We start from the raw sequence: 19,041 nt of genomic DNA on the forward strand, positions 1-19,041 counted from the left end.
TCTCCCCCACACACACACTCTCTTATCTCTCTCACACACACTCTCTCACATCTCTCTCTCAAACACACACCTCTCTCTAATATCTCCCTCACACACTCTCTCTCATTTCTCTCACACACACACTCCTCTCTCTTATCTCTCTCTCACATTCCTTCTCTCTCAATCTCTATCTCTCTCTCTCTCATACTCTCTCACACACACACCCTCCCCCGTGACCCTAAAGGCTGTCAGCTGTTACGTACCTCGTGGGTATCTTGTGACTGTCTTATGACCATGATGTAATTGACTGTCTTATGAGCATGATGTAATGGTCTTGTGGAGGTCACATGATGTAATTTTCCCACCAGTGTGAGGTCACATGATGACCTGTTCTCAGCAGGTATAAAACAGACCCCTGGTGTGACGCAGTTAGTTTTCAGCTGAGTTGTTATTTGCTTCGTTGTTACTCCATTATGCTGCATATTCGTATTATGACGCAGTTTCGTTTTAAAACACAGTTTTACTTTCTATTGTAAGGTAAAATCATTGTGCTGGCAGTTTCACCAATTGCTGCCAGCTTTGTTGGTGTATCTTTGATTTACCTTTACAGTAGTATTGGAGAGTGAAGACCTTACTAAAGGATGGGAATCTGAAGGATTGGAATAAAGTTGGAGTTCCAGCAGTTTAATGAAGAATCGACTTAATTGAGGATTCATTCAGAATATGGTGACCTGTATCTGAGATAACTCCTGCAAGAGCAGGTAAGTTTGTGCAGTGTTCACTTGCCAGGAAAAGGTCAGCTCCTTTAAGCCGTTTTATTTCCTTCATCGTGAATCCTTTGGAGAATCAGCAGTAAAGTCACGTCTTTGAAGAAACCCGTTTCCAGAGAAGTCTCTCTTTATTGGCTGTGTAAATCACTTGGACTTTCGAGTTTACCACTTTAAGAACTGTTTTAGAATTTACCCTTTTAAGAACTGTCCCAGAGTTGCCGTATAGCAGTTAACTTCCAGTTAAGTTAGTGATTTGAATACTTTTTGCTATTGTTGAGCTGAGTTTAATAAATGTTTTTGTTTGTTTATAAAACCCTGACTCAATTATATATTCATTGTTGCTGGTCACATGACACAGCTTATTTGTGATCTCTTGTCAAATAAAGAGACTACTTCATGTCTACCAGCACTTCTCTCCAGTGACTTCATTCATACATCAACAATTTCATTCACTACTGGCTCTAAAGCTTAGCCAAGATTTGACTTTAGCACATATCGTAGATCCATATCCAAGACTTTTGATAGTATTTCAAAAACATCTCTCCAAAAGTTATCTAGTTTTATACAAGACCAATACATATGAGTTAAAGTGGCCAGCTCAGTATTACATCTGTCACAAATAGGATTGGTATTGGAGAAAGTACAAGCTAGTTTATCCTTTGACATATGGGCCCGATGCACTACCTTGAACTGTATCAAGGAATGACAGGCACAAATAGATGAGTTGTTAACCAAACGAAAATTTTACTCCATTGATTATCTGAAAATGACTCTTGAAATTCCGATTCGCAAGTGCGTTTAATTTCATCATTAGATATTATGCGTGAGTTCAATAATCGTTTATAGATTATAGCTATCAACCCTTTTTGAAATGGATTAAACTGAAAGAGAGCGTCTGTCATATCAGGTGGATAAGCAGAAGGGTTATTTGGCAACAGACCACGTAAAAAATTCCTAATTTGTAAATATCTAAAAAAGTGTACATTAGATAAATCATATTTATCCACTAACTGAGAAAAAGGCATTAAAAAATACTATTAAAAGTCTTGGATCTGCATCTACAACCTAATTTGCTTATGGCAATTTTTGGGATTATCCCATCAGAAACAGGAAATATTCCTGTTTCCGCTCAAGGTATGATAGCCTTTTCGACCTTACTGGCTAGGAGAGCCATTTTACTGAAGTGGAAGGATTCTAATCCACCTACGGTCTTTTATCGGCTCTCCTCCATTATGTCCTGTTTAAGTTTAGAGAAAGTAAGAAGTTGGACTTTTGATGCATCCTTTAAATTTGAGCAAATCTGGTGACCTTTTATCCAATATTTTCATTTAATTTGATTTGTTACTCTTTCAATCTTTTTTTCCGAAGTTTTAGATTTGGTCAGAGAGTCTTTCTTTCTTTTTCTTGGTCGTATCCTCAAAATGGACTGCCCAGTCCCTTTTTCTTTTGTTTCTTTTTTTATATATAGTGTAATGGTTTTTTTTCTCTCCATTTAAAACTCAATGTTTTTTCTTTCCTCTTCATGAACTGATAAGAGGAGAATTGCAGTTTTCATTTTTTTAATTGTATATTCTATACTACCTTAACAATATCTATGATTTTGACAATGTCTATCTTAATCTCGGTTTGTATTATTACTGATATATATACGAGATAATCCTCCTCGATTATATTTATGCTCCTTTTAAATCAATAAAAAGATTAATAAAGAAAGACTTTAGCACATATCCCTAATGTTACAGTTCCGCAGTGCAACCTTCAATGGGACTCTGGAATCAACAGCCACAGCAAATGTTCCTGAATGATCTAAGAAATGTACAGGATGCTACAGGTTTGTTCATTCATTGTGGTCCAGTAAAGTGAGTGCTTGAGCAAAAAGCTTAAAAGGTGCAAAGCTAATTAACTAGTAAACATCCCAGCCATAAAGGGAAATTAAGTACAAAGGAAAGTTTTAGTAATGAATGAAAAAAATTAATATGTTAAACGCATTATCTATAAACCATGATGACTGGTCAGCATGTTGCGAAGGGGCTAGTTACACTTCTGGTTTGTCGAGGGAATAAGATTCAATAGTTTCCGTGGAAATCATTGCTTTTAAAATTATTAAGAGGTACAGGATAGTAACAGGCCACTCTGCCCCAGTAAGGCCGTGCTGCCCCATTACACCCATGTGACCAATTAATGTTCTAATCTAAATGTCTTTGGGAGGAAACTGGTGCACCTGGAGAAATATCATGGGGAGAAATATACAAATTCCACACATACATTGGTGAAATTGAACACATATTCACTGGTGCTCTGATGGTGTGATGCTAACCACTATCCTACTGCGCACTCCTGTGACTACGCTTGGTATAAACCTGTATCAAGAGTAAATTACAGCTTGAAAATAGACTGAAAATGTGAGAAATACTCAGCAAGGTAATATCTGTGGAGAGGGAAATGGAGTTAAGAGGGCTGGATTGTGCGGACTGGCCCACCATTTGGCGGTGTTGCCAGCTCACCCTCTCATGCTTGTGCTTCCCTCTGCCTGTTATCAGGACCTGTCATCCTCAATGGCAAAGAGGAAGACTATAAATGTTGATCTCCTAGTGGCATTCGCCACTCTTGTGTGATAGTGAATAATGAAAAAAACATTTTCTGTAACACTGTATGTGTAACCAAGATTATCAGTATCTATTATTTTTCTACATCCAACCAAGACCCAGACCATGAACTTATTGGCTAATTGCACATGCGTTCCTTTGGTGTCTGTTCTCCGTGCAGCTTTCCAGCTCTCTGACCTGCTGGACTTCATCAGTTGTCGCAGCCAAACTGGTGAACGGCTCCTCACTGCCAGCGGGTACAGGCAGCCTGGAGGATTCCAGGCATCAAGCAGTACATTCTTGCTCGAGTGCCAGTAGTCTGAAGGAATTGGATGATTGCCACTGTACTGACAGACTGGCAGTGTTGAGAGCATTAGTTCTGCCATTATGTAAGAAGATCACTGAATCATCCTCTTTGCAGATTCTGGCTGTCCCTGGGTTGGGGCCTAACAATCTGCTCCATAGAAAGCTAGAGAACTGTCAAAGCCATTGCTATGTGTGACATCCAGAACAGTGATGATGTTCAGGTCAGAAATGAACAGGTGATATCTACAAACACACAGAAAATGCTAGGGGAACTCAGCAGGTAAGGCAACGTCTATGGACGGGAATAATCAGTCAACGTTGGGTATCGATGGCGTAAGAAGAACAAGGAATGAGGTTCTGCTGAGGGAAATTGAGCAGACTAAATTCAAACAAAGAACCAAAAAGGTAATAACCTCTGGAATGTTAGCTCAGCCACACACAAATTGGCTCAGGGTTAACAAGACAAGGGGGCTAATTGCGTGGTTCAAAGATTGGGGTGAGGGAAGTGGGTTTCAATTCATGGGACATTGGCTCCAGTGTAGTGGAAGGAGTGATATCTGTTCTGATGGAATATACTGAAACTGAACCATCTTGAGGCCAGGGTCCTTATGAATTGCATAACAAGGGCTATGGATAAGGTTTTAAGCTAAATATTAGGAGGTGCCTTCAACAACTTGGAAAAGTATGGATAAAGTAAAAGGGAAGGAGAGTGCAGGAAAGTTTAGTGAAGTCCACCAGGAATGACAGTAGAGAAATAATGGCTGGAGTTTCTGGGAACAATTCAGAAGACGCAGGATCGGTTCATCCCAAAGAAAAAGAAGCATCGTAAAGGGAAGATGAGGCAACCGTGGCTGACAAGGCAAGTTAAAGACAGCAGTAAAGCTGTGAGAGCATACAATATAGCAAAAATTAGTGGGAAGCTGGAAGATTGGGAAGCTTAAAAAAAACAGAAGGTAACTAAAAACACAATAAGGAGAGAAACGATGAAATATGAAGGTAAGTTAGACAATAGCATAAAAGAGCATAACAAATATTTTTTTTCTGATATACTGTACAAAGAATAAAAGAGAAGCAAGCGTGGATATCAGACCGCTGGAAAATGATGCTGGAGAAGAGATAATAGGGAACAAGGTAATGATGGACCAACTGAATAAATATTTTGCATCAGTCTTCACTGTGGAAAAGACCAGTAGCATGCCAGGGGCAGAATTGAGTGTTGTCGCTGTTACTAAGATAAAAGTGCTTGGGAAGCTTAAAGGTCTGAAGATAGGAAAGTCACCTGGAACAGATGGACCACCCCAGCATTCTGAAAGAGATAGGCAAAAAAAATTGTGGAGGGATTAGTAGAGATCTTTTAAGAACTGCTAGATTCTGGAATGGTTCTGGAAGACTGGAAAATCAGAAATGTCACTCCACTCTTTAAGAAGGAGACAGGCGAAAGATTGGAAATTATAGGCCAGTCAGCCTGAGCTCAGTGCCTGGCAACTCCATTGTTAAGTGTGAAGTTTTGACATGTTTGGAGGCACATGATAAAGTAGGCCAAAGTCAACATGGTTTCCTTAAGCAGAGATGTTGCTAGACAAAGGGGTGGCTCAGTAGCGTAGTGATTAGCACAACACTAAACAGTATAACTGACATGGGTTCCGTTCCCGCTGCTGCCTGTAGCGAGCTTGTATGTTCTCCCTGTGATCACGTGGGTTTTTTCCAGGTACTCTGCTTTCTTCCCACAGTCCAAAGGCATACCAATTGGCTATTGTAAAATTGTCCTGTGATTAGGCTAGGATTAAATAAGGAGATTGCTGGGCAGCACCCTTCAAAGGTTCAAAAGGACCTATTCCACACTGTACCTCAATAACTAAATAAATAAATAAAGACCTGTTGGAATTCTTTGAGGAAATAACAGGTAGGGCAGACAGGAGAGCCAGTGGATATTGTGTATTTGGATTTTCAGAAGACTTTGACAAGATGCCACAAATGAGGCTTGTGAACAAGATAAGAATTAATGGTATTACTGGAAAGATACTAGCATGGACAGAAGATTAGCTGACTGGCAGAGGCAATGAGTAGGAATAAAGGGGGCCTTTTCTGGTTGGTTTCCAGTGACTAGTTGTGTTCTTTAGGGGTTGGAGTTGGGTCTGCTACTTTTCACTTTCTATGTCAATGATCTGGATGACAGAATTGATGACTTTGCAGCCAAGTTTGCTGGTGATAGCAAAGATAGGTGGGGGGGGGGGGCAGGTAGCGTTAAGGAAGCAAGAAGTCAGCAAAAGGACTTGGACAGATTTGGAGAACGGGCAAAGAAGTGGCAGATGGAGTACTGTTTAGGGAAGTGAATGTTCATGCACTTTGCGAGAGGGAATAAAGACATAGACTAATTTCTGAGCATGGAACAAATTCAGAAAGGCTGTGGGAGTCCTAGTGCAGGATTCCCAAAAGGTTAACTTGCAGATTGAGTCAGTAGTCAGGAAGGCAAATACAGTTTTAGCTTTCATTTTGAGAGGAGCATGGGTGTAATGCTAAAGCTTTATAAGACATTGTCAGACCATACTTGGAGCATTCTGAGCAGTTTTGTGCCACATATCTAAGAAAGGATGTGCTGGCTTTGGAGAGGGTCCACAGGAAGTTTACGAGAATAATCTTGGAAATGAAAGGGTTAATGTACAGGTAGCATTTATGGCTCTGGAGTTTAGATGAATGAGGGTGGGGGGTGATCTCATTGAACCTTATCAAATATTGAAAGGCCTAGATATAGTGAATGTGGAGAGGATGTTTCCATGAGTGGGTATTCTAGGACCAGAGGGCACAGCCTTTCACCAGAGGTTGGTGAATCTGTGGACTTTATTGCCATAGACAGCTATAGAAGCCACATCACTGGGTATATTTAAAGCAGAGGTTGAAGTTTCTTAATTTGTAAGTGAGTCAAAAGTTATGGGGAGAAGACAGGAGAATTGGGTTGAGAGGCAAACAAATTAGCCTTGATGGAAGAGACTTGATGAGCTGAATCACTTAATTCTGCTCCTATGAATTATGGTCTTATGGACTTCTCAGGCCGAAACCCTTCAACAGGATTTCTGGGTGCTTCAGGTCCGATGAAAGTTTTCAACCCAAAACATCAGCTGCTTATTCCCCTCCATAGATGCTGCCTGACCTGCTGAGTTCCACCTGCATTTTGTGTGTGTTGCTCAGCAGCTGCAAAATCTCTTCCATCAGTGAAGTGTGTCCTTTACACTAAGAATGTGATTAGTAAAGCTGCAATTGACACAAAAGGCAGTAGTTATGTAGACTGTGAGAAGGACTTTGGGACAACTATTAAATATAAGGTATACACACAATATGGTCAGACCTGAGTGAGTACCGAGTATCTTGGTGTACAAGTCCAAAGATTCATGAAGGTAGAAGCACAGGGAGGTAAGCTGGTAAAGAGGACATATAAGATATGACTTCCTCATTGTATAAAAATATTCATTGGGCACAGCTGGAGTACCGTGAACAGTTTTGGACACCAAGGTCTGCTAGGAGCGGAGACCTGAAAGAGATACAGAAAATTATGAAGGATAGATGATAGGAAACTTTTTTCACATAGCAGAGGTGTCTAAAATATGAAGGTATTGGTTTAGACTAAGGAGTAGGGGATCTGAGAAAGAGGAGTTTCACCTAGAGAATGATTGGAATCTGGACCATACTGCTTGAGTGGGCGGTGGAGCCAGATACTCACACAATGTTCACAATCTAGTTGAATTCAGACTTGAAATGCCAAGGCATAGAGACTGTAGACAGAGAGCTGGTAAATGAGACTAGTGTAATTGGTTGTTCCTCATATCGCCCAATAACAGTTAAGCTTGTGTAGGTCTTCATGATGTGAACTGCACAAAGAAGAAACCTGTGTGGGAGAATTTTTAAAGTGAAAAAGGTATTGTACTGGGGCAGTTCCACTCTCTCAGCCTTGTCCAAGTACAAGTAGTCATCATAGCCACGGTCTTCCTTGGTTACAGTAGACGACCGTGATTTCTGTGCTCTGTCATGCCCTTCACCCTCCATGAAGCGTTGCCGAACCATTTTCTTGGGCATTGGATCTCACGGTTGATGTCATCCACCCAGAGCACCAGAACCAATTTCACATGCTGGGACAGGCATGTCCCAATCTCACCAGAGTATCAGGCCCTCTGGTTACCCTCACCTACTTGCCGGAGCGGTGTATCAGGCTGTGGCTACTGTCACATGCAAACAGCTACTTGGAGTTACAGGTCAGAGCTGAGTGTTTGGTCAGGACCAAAGGTGAGCGAGCTGTTCCAGAATGGGCATGAAAAGCCCTTCCACTAGAAATGTGACCCCTCCTAGGATCAGTATAGGTGGTCAGCATGGGCATGGTGTGTCAAAAAGGTGTGACCGACATTGTCAGATGAACATATTCTTCCAAGCATGTTAATTATATCTGAAAGACTGAAATCAACACATGCTGTAGTCTATCATCTGAGGGCATTCATCATATTTCTTAACGGTTGTTTTGCTTTGATTATAAGCACTTTGATATCAAAGGAGAACGTCGACTCAGACCATGAGAGGCCTGTGTCGGGCATTTTCATGCTTTACAAGGCACAGATTGGAAGTCTGTTTGGGGCGCCACTCCTCGCACAGACGAGAGCAAAGTGAGATTAAGCGCCTTGCTCAAGGGCACAAACATGCTGCCACAGCTGAAGCTCGAACTAGCGACCTTGACGTAACTAGACGAACGCCTTAACCACTTGGCCACGTTAAGGTTAATGATTTGCGGGATTCTGGACTTGCGTTATAAAAGACATATCTCATTTCAAGAGATGAGTATCTGATAAAGATTCAAGGTTAAAAGTATGTATAGATGAATTTATAGCCACATTTTATTGGAATTACAATATCATTCAAAATGTAGGTATCATTTATTTGAGAAATCAGTATCTTTCCCTTTTCATTATTCTCTTTCTTAAGTAAACAAAAAAACATGCCCATCATTTAAAATTCTTCCCATCTGCATACCATGTGAGCACAATCCACACCAGCAAATGTGTGGGAAAGAAAGAAAGATTAGCTTTATTTGTCACGTGTACATTGGAACATTGAAACGTACAGTGAAATGCAACCTTTGTGTCAAGGACCATCGCAGTCTGTGGATGTGCTGGGGCAGCCCACAAGTATTGCCATGCTTCTAGTGCCAACACAGCATGGCCACAAATTACTAACGCTAACCCTAACCTTACATCTTTGGAATGTAGGAGGAAACCAAAGCACTCGAGGGAAACCCATGTGGTCATGGGGAGAACGTACAAACTCCTTACAGTCAGTGGCAGAATTTGAACTGAATTTGAATTTCAACTGGTGGTAGCTGATGCTGTAAAGCATTGCACTAACATTACAATGCCCTAAAAATATAATTCAGAGGACTAGCACAGAGTCAATATTCCAGTACAGCACTGATAAGTGTGGTACAGTTAAAAATGTCTTTAGGTGTTTAGTTGGGTACTATCCTCCCAACTCAAGATGAAAATTTCCATTTTGAAAGAAGAGGAGTTAGTTCCTCTGTCTATTGACAGCACTAACTGTGGTTCACATATTGCTCCTTCCGGGAGCCTATTGTGTGCAAATTGGAGGCTACTTTGACTGCACAGAGTGGCTGTAGAGCACTTTGGTTTGTTCTCGAAGGAATATGAATGGATCTTTAGAAGTGTCAATCTTCCCTTTTTCACCAGAAACCTGTGCCCATCAGTTAGGAACAAATTGCATTCAATGATGTAAAAGGTGAACTGTTGGCTTCAATAAAAGTTTGACTTTGCATCCATGATTGTTAACGTTTACTCAATGATATAATAGGTTATTGTAGTCAACCAGCAAACATAATTCCATATTTTATTGATATAGTTGCACTGAAATAAGTCAAACAAAGACTGCCATTGTGTGTATTGGAGATGAATTTGTAAGCCTGGGCAGCCTACTCCAAGTTTCCAACAAGTGAGGAATTTAATCTTTCTTACTTCATTTGTAAACAATGTAAAAATAATCTAAAAACAGAAGAATTACTGTGTATTCTCTCAGTGGAAAATGACATGATTTTCAGCCTCTAACCTATGAAGACTTATAACTGCCTGTTACATACCCCGTAACTGGGTTGCCAAACCAGCAGAACTGGATCACTCAGTTGGAGTCTGGATTACTAGAACTAAGAAAGTTTTATTAAAGAAACAAGCAACAGAGTACTCTAATCAAAAGGATAATGAATGCAACAGTTCAGCAATGATAAACATACATGTACACAGAATTAAGATAACAGGATCAATCAAGCTCTATCGTTGTCTAGGGGTAAATGACCAGTTTCAAAGTGACGCAAAGTTCAGTTCAATTTAGTTCAGTTCAGTTCGCAGTAATCGCTGCCGTGGCGATGGACAGTGGGGGGGAAGGAGAGAGAGAGCAAAAATGAATGAATATTCAAGGCTTCCAGACAGACCTTCGCAGTCAGCTTTCAGGGGAGTCCTTTGTGATGTCATCTGAGGTCACCGACCGTGACCCCTCCGTTTCCAGATACGATCGTTTCCCTGCACTGAACCTGGCACCCAGGCAAGGGTGGACACACACCAGGTTCCCGCTGATCGTGCCTTTCCACCCTGTGCGTTTATGGCCCGGTACTTCCCACCGACTTGTGAGAGACGCACCGCTTCCAGGGTCTTGTTACCTTGGGTGTCGTGTGTGTACTGCCTTAGCGAATCTGTCCCTTTTTATCCCCCTGCTGGGGTATCGCCCGTCCATCACTTCAAACAGTTCAGGGTTCAAAGGGGGAGCCGCTCTTGTCAGCTCTCTCCTTCTGTTACTCTCTCTCCCATCCCTTCATTAACATCTCCAAATGCTGCTCCATTGTTTTCCTTATCTCTCTCTCTCCTGAAGACAGGTGGCAGGCCAACTGCTGATTCCACTGGTGCCAGCCCAGGCCAGCTACATCTTAATCTATGTGTATTCTTGTCACACTTCCCCCCCTTTAAGGATTTTTACCGGGGGTAAAAATTACAAACATGAATACATTATTTGATACACACACAAATACACATCTTTATCAGCTATTTGGCTAATACAGCGAATTTGAAGTTGTCAACACCTGACAGACAGTCAGCCATCACATTTTCTGTTCCTTTCATATGTGTTATTAATAATCCCTTAGACCAGGCTCCAACTTATCAAACTTCATAGTGGCCAAAAACACTGATGAATTGCGATCAATGTAACCTCTCACTGGGTTTCGTCCCGGACCACAATAACAAAGGTCGTCCCATTCCGACTTAGTTTTCTCTCGCAAGGGCTTAGTAGGAGGGGGAGGGGTAGTGACCACAGAGTTATTGCAAAACTTCCTACAGTACCCCACCATCTCCAAGAGCCTCCTGAGGGCCCTCTTGTCTGTCGGGGTTGGGATGTCAGCGATAGCCTGCATTGTAGCTTGCATCGCTGCCAGCTGCCCCTGTGTCACCACAATTCCCAGGTAAGTGACCTTCATGTGGCCGAACTCATTTATTTCAAGGTTCACTATCAAGCTGGCTTCAGACAGCCGTATTACATTGCCAATACACACCTCTGTGTTCGTCAGCCCTTTAGTCACTGAATTACTCATTCTATATGAATGTTGCTCGCTAGGCTACTCTAGTGTAACAAGCACCACCCAACATCCCAGTTCTTTGCATCGCCTCGGGACAATCAAACACACGTCTGCGAGTCGTTTAATTACTTCTCCTAAAGAGTCGCTTTGTTCGGGGATTAAGGGAGAGACCTTATCAGCAGACCTGGCCAAAACAATAGCCTTCTCCCATCTGGTCGATACCATACTCATCTTTTCAAAATGGGTTTTTTCTCTTATGGGGGGGACCCTAGCTTCATTGATTTCCGCGCTAATACCGACTAGGTTTGTTAGCATATCAAAAGCCTGTGACCGTCTCAGTTCGCGTCGGCCATAATCAATAACATCCTTCCTCCGGTGCAGCCGGTAAACCTCTTTCATGATTCCACCAACTGTTCCCTCCAGTACCGTAAAATGTCCACCGGGGGGTACCTTGTGGGCCAGGTTAAAAACCTCATCCCCGTAACTCTTTTGCACCACCCCCCATTCCTCATCTGCGGGTACGGTACTTGGTTTCCCTCTCTTCCTTAGCACTTCCTCCTCCACACAATAGCCTACTGGCTCCCTTCTTAATTCTGCGTCAGAGAGAGCCGTCTCCACCAAAACCATCAGCCCCTCGTCTCGCTCCTGCGCCTGCACAAATTCTTTCCTGGCTAATGCTACGTCTGTCTCAGCTCCCTCACTACCTCTTGTTTCACTACACTCCTTCTTTTCACTTTCTACCCCCTTCTCATACAAGGCTGGCAGAAACGTCTCAGCTAAATTTACTACCGCAGCCCCATGAGGAACCTGTGAGTCCATGGTCGGGGCCTCAATGCTGGCAGGCTGACCTGTCAATCTCACGGCTGGGAACACGATTCCCCCGGCAACGTCATTACTGAGCAAGACTTCCACGCCTTTCATCGGTAATTCGGACGTCACCCCGATTGTGACTAGTCCAGAGACCAGGTTGCTTTGTAAGTGTACCTGGTGCAAAGGGACTGTCTCTGCCCCTTCTCCAATACCTTTGACCTTGACCTCCCCAGTCTGGGTCTCTGAGCTAAACTCTAATACACTCTTCAGTATTAGTGACTGACACGCTCCCGTGGCTCTCCAGATCCGCAGTGGAACTGGTTTTAACCCCTCCTTCACTGACACTAATCCGGCCGAGATAAGCTTCTCGCGCCCTTCCTGAACTTTGGCAGACCTGTCCTGTCCTAGCGGTTCGTTTACCAGCTCGATACAGCCAGTCGAAATTGCCGTTTTTCCTTTTCCCGTCTCCTTCTTTGGGGCAAAGCACCTGGACGCAAAGCGTCCGACTTTCCCGCAATTATAACAGATGACCCCAGGAGACTTCCTACCAGACTGCTCCCGGTCTACTTTATCCTTCTCACTTGTCCCCGGCTTACTTTCTGACTTTTCTGGTGGACTCTCCCCACCGTCCTGACTACTCTTCTGGTAGCCCTTACTCGGGGCAAACTTCATTTTATGCGTCAATGCATACTCATCCGCTAACTTAGCAGTTGCGGCTAACGTGGCTGCCTCTTTCTCATCTAGGTAGGGTCTCATACCCTCAGGGACACAACCTTTAAACTGCTCAATCAGGATCAACTGTAGCAGTCTGTCATAATCCCCCTCTATCCCCTTCGAGGCGCACCAACGCTCACAATATGTCTGCATCTCACGGGCAAACTCCAAATACATGCGGTCCCACTGCTTCCTCGCATTCCGGAACCTCTGCCAGTATGCCTCCGGGACCAACTCATAAATCCTGAGGATGGCCTCTTTCACCACCTCATACCTCTGGGCATCTTCGGCGGACAAAGCTGGGTAAGCTTGTTGGGCTTTCCCTTTCAGTACACTCTGAAGTAAAACAACCCACTTATCCCTCGGCCAGTCCTGACTTATAGCCACTTTTTCAAAATGGAGAAAGTACCGATCCGCGTCGGTATCGTCAAATGGGGGAACCAGCCTAACCTCCTGGGTCATCCAGAACCCTCCACCTTGGTTCGGCATGAGCCCCTGCTCGGCCCTTATCTTTAACTTCTCCAGCTCGAATTCCCTTTCCCTCTGTTTCTCCTCTCACTCCAGCTGTCTCTCTCTCTCTCTCTCTCTCTTGCCTTTCTAACTCTCTCTCTTTCTCCCGCCTTTCTAACTCTCTCTCTTTCTCCTGCCTTTCTAACTGCTTCTCTTCGTGTTCTAACTGCCGCACCCGGAACTCGTGCTCGAGTCTCAGTTTTTCAAGCTGCACCTGTACTGCGTCTCCAGCAGGTTTTTCAATAGACACCACCTCTAGCTCGCCTCGGGGAAACACACCTTTAGATACATAGTGCTCTACGATAGCTCTGTGTATCTCCTCTCTCCTCATTGTCGACTTCCCCTTAGCAAGATTCAACCGTTTGGCCACAGCTACCAATTCCAATTTCCTGGCATCCCCTAATGCCTCCAAGGTTGGCGCCTTTATAATTTCCTCAGCCTCCATTTCTGCCGTTTGTCTTTTCTTTCTTTCAGGAATTTTGACCCAATCAATTTACTCCGTCCCAAATTTAGTGTTCAAAATCCCGGACGAGAACCCCACTTATGTTACATACCCCGTAACTGGGTTGCCAAACCAGCAGAAATGGATCACTCAGTTGGAGTCTGGATTACTAGAACTAAGAAAGTTTTATTAAAGAAAAAGCAACACAGTACTCTAATCAAAAGGATAATGAATGCAACAGTTCAGCAATGATAAACATACATGTACACAGAATTAAGATAACAGGATCAATCAAGCTCTATCGTTGTCTAGGGGTAAATGACCAGTTTCAAAGTGATACAAAGTTTAGTTCAATTTAGTTCAGTTCAGTTCACAGTAATCGCTGCCGTGGCGATGGACAATGGGGGGAAGGAGAGAGAGAGCAAAAACGAATGAATATTCAAGGCTTCCAGACAGACCTTCGCAGTCAGCTTTCAGGGGAGTCCTTTGTGATGTCATCTGAGGTCACCGACCATGACCCCTCCGTTTCCAGATACGATCGTTTCCCCGCGCTGAACCTGGCACCCAGGCAAGGGTGGACACACACCAGGTTCCCGCCGATCATGCCTTTCCACCCTGTGCGTTTATGGCCCGGTACTTCCCACCGACTTGTGAGAGACGCACCGCTTCCAGGGTCTTGTTACCTCGGGTGTCGTGTGTGTGCTGCCTTAGCAAATCTGTCCCTTTTTATCCCCCTGCTGGGGTATCACCTGTCCATCACTTCAAACAGTTCAGGGTTCAAAGGGGGAGCCGCTCTTGTCAGCTCTCTCCTTCTGTTACTCTCTCTCCCGTCCCTTCATTAACATTTCCAAATGCTGCCTCATTGTTTTCCTTATCTCTCTCTCTCCTGAAGACAGGTGGCAGGCCAACTGCTGATTCCACTGGTGCCAGCCCAGGCCAGCTATATCTTAATCTATGTGTATTCTTGTCACATGCCTGAGACCGGCTCCCTAGTCCCGAGTGGAAGTAGTAGTAGTAACCTATAAAGCAAAAATTTCACTGGAGGACCGTTACAGTTTAACCAATGCAGGTTAGAACGTGAATCTTAGAAAATTTCAAGCCATTTATCTACCACAATTACAAGTCTTTTTTTAATCATAATTATCTCCGGATACTTCATATCCAGAGAGCGTTTTGACCATTAAGCTGTTGAAGCTGTTATCTGATAATGGATAGGATATTGGGGATCTGAGTTAACAGAATTTGCACTCTGATATCTTACTGACCAAGAGATAAAAGGGATGAATTAAAGTGGGAGTCAGGTATGAAAAGCCAAATAGATTGCTGCAGGAAATGTGGCTGGGGAAAGTGGGAGACAAAAGGGTAAGAAGGATAAAAAGGTTTTTGTTTAATGTGACTCTCACAAAATGGTGGAGGAACTTAAATGGTTAAACAGCATTTACAGATGGAAAGACACAGTTGCCGTTTTGAGCCATGACTCCATCAATATCCTGGTGAAGTGTCTCAGCCCAAAACGTCAACTGGTATTTCCCTCCATGGTCTGCAGAGTTCCTCAAACTTTCTATGTGTGTTGTTTCACATTTCCAACATCTGTAGAATCTCTTGTGTCTCTTAAGTTCAATGTTAAATTTCCATGTGTAAGGGTGAATTGACTATAATGCTGTTAAAGATGTACTGGTTCCAAGTAACTTCGGCACATTTACTTAGTGCGTACTGTGCAAATACAATAACGTTATTCATTTCAGGGTGATGGTGTGCAAACAACCAGTATACATCATTAGATTCACTGTCAAGAAGTACATAAGCAGGATGATTGGAAAATAGTATTTGAAGTAAATTAATGCACAATATATTAGTGGCTCTTCTTAAACATGCTCACAATTTACATTCAAAAGCAGTGTCTTGCATGTTAAGCAAATGATGAATAATTAGCAAACACCTTGACTATCTGCAGCAGAATATATTAGCACCATTATGTTCCCATTTACCTTCCAACTGACTTGACTGGGATTCAAATGGAGCAATTTACCTGGAGGCCTGATGTGGGCTGGTGTATTTCCATGGCAAGTATATCTATCCATCATCTCCTGACCAAAACTTTTCAGAGATTGCTAAATATCAAAACTCTGTTCATGAAGAGAACATTTTTTCTTTCATTATGTAACTCAAGAGGATTGCCATATAAACTAGATTGTTTAAAAGAAGCATTGCACACTTACTATTTTATGCCACCATTGCCCTTCCATCACAAATTCAACCAATTTGATTGCATTCTTCCTGGGACCCAGATTCTGCAGGAACTTAACTCCATTGGTTAACACACTGCTCTCTTTTATTTGAGACCATTCAACAGCTTTGAAAATATTTTTTAAAAAACCTATAACACTCTGTAGCGAGTGAGGATGAGAGGTGACCTGATGGAGGTGTATAAGATGATGAGGGACATTGATCGTGTGGATAGTCAGAGGCTTTTTCCCAGGGCAGAAATGACTAACACGAGAGGGCACAGTTTTAAGGTGCTTGGAAGTAGGTACAGAGGAGATGTCAGACGCAAGCTTCTTTATGCAGAGAGTGGTGAGTATGTGGAATGGGCTGCTGGCGGCGGTGGTGGAGACGGATACAATAGGGTCTTTTAAGAGACTGTTGGATAGGTACATGGAACTTAGAAAAATAGAGGGCTATGGTAATTTCTAAAGTAAAGACATGTTTGGCACAGCATTGTGGGCTGAAGGGCCTGTATTGTGGTGTAGGTTTTCTATGTTCTATGCTCTATTAATTGGCACTCAGCTTGCAAATTCACATACTGAGTGAAGGACTGAACTGATGGACTGTTTGTTCTATCAAATGCTCCTTCTTCAGGTAGATTAAAGAGGATTTTAATCTTTTGGACTTTTTTAATTACTAACAACACAAGAAATTGTTACAAATAGACTCTTCTCAGGCTTCCAGTCGGGTACAGGTATCAATTTTAATCAATGTTTCGATGACAAACTCTGCCATCTTCATCAGAGGTGATGCCTAGACATGCCTAGTCCAGTGGTATTTATACCCCGGTTGTCCGTCCCTCCTGATTGGGCAGTCCTCATCCACCAGACTAGATACGTGCAGACATCATCCCTGATGAAGATGACAGAGTTTGTCATCAAAATGTTGGCTAAAATAGATACCAGTTCCCGGTTGGAAGCTCAAAAAGATTAATTTGTCATATATGCTGGGAAAGCACTGGATCCCCTTTCACAAAAAAATGTTGTTATCAGTTTTCTAATTGCAAAAAAATTCCTAGTCTATGTACTTCTGTGGACAATGAAAATGTCAGCTGAGAAACGGAACACATAGGACCTTTTATTTGTATCCAATTATGCATTCTGTTGTGAAGACCCCCTTTTAAATGTAGATAATATTAGCAAAGCTTTTGGTAATTAGAAGGACACATAAGACTACGGATGCTGGATGAACACGGGGTGGGGGGGGGGGGAGTTGTCAATATTCCCGATGAAAATCTTGCATGAGGATCCTGTAGTAAATTATGTATTGGTTTTGGTAAACACATTGATTTATAGAACAGCTTTAAGAACAATATGCTACCTTTCACATACAGCGTCCATATCCTAAATTCCCTTAAAATAATTTGAAATTTGTTTGTTAAATGATAAAGGAAAATGAAACAATTAAAAATTGAAGCTGTTTTGAGGTTAGAACTTTTGTTTTTGGGGTATAGATTACATCCTGACTTCACATTTTGTTTTTTCCATTTCTTTGAAGTAGCACTTCCACAAAAGCTGGACTTCTGACTAAAATGGATCAGTAATTCAAACTATGATTCAAGAGGTAATTCAAACGTCCAGTCCTCCAGGGAGAAACCAGTGCCAAATTGTTTACTGTTTTGCTTTTATTCATTTACAGGTTGTAGATAATATTGGCAAAGCTAGATTTTACTGCACTCCCCTAATTGCCCCGGAGAGGATCGTAATGAGCAACTCTGTTGAATCTCAGGTGAAGGAACTCCTAAGTGCTTGAGGAATGGACCTCCAGGACTTTGTTCCAGCAATAACAAGGGAAAAGCAATATACTGTACTTACGATTCAGTTTGACTTGAATAAGAGCCTATAGGTTATGCTGTCTATCTTACAGCTGAGGGTGAAACTTTGTGAAAAATAAAGAGCAATGTTTCATTACAAATTTTAATCGTATTTAGAATAATAATTAGGTTCTTATATATTCCTTGAAAATTTCTTATAGTATTGTATCCAAACTATATTGTTGCTATAATATATATTGCTATATTATGCTAATGTTTCTTAAGAATAACCAATCATCAATCAGAAATCTCAGCCCTCTACCTGTGAACCTAAGTCCAAATAGTTTGTTGTGTATCTATAAGCATTTGCTATTCTTTCAGGAAAGTTTACTCTTTTAATTACTCATTCCAATAAATCTATTTGAACAATTATTATTGTTTGTGAAAGCCAGCCCTTGCCAGCAAGAGACATTGCCCTCCATTTGATTCTCCATCTTCTGTTGCAACACAAGTAAGTTCATTTCCTCTATTATAGGACCTCTGAAGGATTAAATCATGCAGCTGATCAGAAATTTGGAGTCCTGGTAAAGGAAAAGGTAAATTCAAAGATTACAACACAGTGAACAATGATTAAAACTTTCAGCCATTAATTCAGCCATAGATGATTAAAACTCTCAGCTATGTATCTCAACCTTGTGAGAAAATGTAGGCAAAGGCATCATCACTCTTTCTGCACCCAATTGTAACAATTTACTTTACAGTGGGAGATTGTACAGCTCATTGTGTTTATGTAGGTCAGCAAAAGTGAGCTGCTTAGGTCAGGGAGTCCAGATGCAGTAAATTGCAGACTTGTTTGCTTAACATCTGTCATTGTAAACATTAGAAGCTATTATTAAAGACATCATTGCAGGTCACCTAGAAAAATTCAAGGTAATCAATCAAAGTGGACATAGTGAACAAGGGGAAATCATATTTGAGCAATTCTTTGGAAAAATACCATGTAGTGTGGGTAAAGGAGATCAGATGGAAATGATTAGATACTATATCAAAAGGTAACACAGATGTCTGTAGGAAACAGAACACAGAAGACATGAGAGACATAAGAGACTTTAGATGCCAGAAAGGACTGCTGGAGGAACCCATTTGGTCAGAATGCATTTGTGAGGGAAATGGACACTCTAGGTTTTGGATTGACACCCTTTACCTGGACTGAAAGAGTAGTGGGAAGATAGACAGTATGAAGAGGTGAGGAGAACAGGGAGGGAGGTGAGGGAATAGGAACACAGAAAACGGCAAGCGGC

General features: G+C 42.1%; 1 long non-coding RNA gene across 2 annotated transcripts; it reads left to right on the forward strand.

The window, feature by feature from the left end:
- Window positions 1-440: 440 nt before the first annotated feature.
- Window positions 441-18,336, forward strand: LOC134360245 (uncharacterized). 2 transcript variants are annotated; one of them, XR_010021286.1, is made up of 3 exons: window positions 441-740; window positions 2,492-2,580; window positions 18,276-18,336. It is a non-coding gene; the product is annotated as an uncharacterized LOC134360245 (long non-coding RNA). The 2 variants fall into 2 exon arrangements; XR_010021285.1 differs by lacking the exon at window positions 18,276-18,336 and adding an exon at window positions 4,700-4,760.
- The last annotated feature ends 705 nt before the right edge of the window (window positions 18,337-19,041 follow it).

The sequence above is a fragment of the Mobula hypostoma genome, chromosome 22 (assembly GCF_963921235.1).
Source record: "Mobula hypostoma chromosome 22, sMobHyp1.1, whole genome shotgun sequence".
In the NCBI taxonomy this organism is placed as follows: domain Eukaryota; kingdom Metazoa; phylum Chordata; class Chondrichthyes; order Myliobatiformes; family Myliobatidae; genus Mobula; species Mobula hypostoma.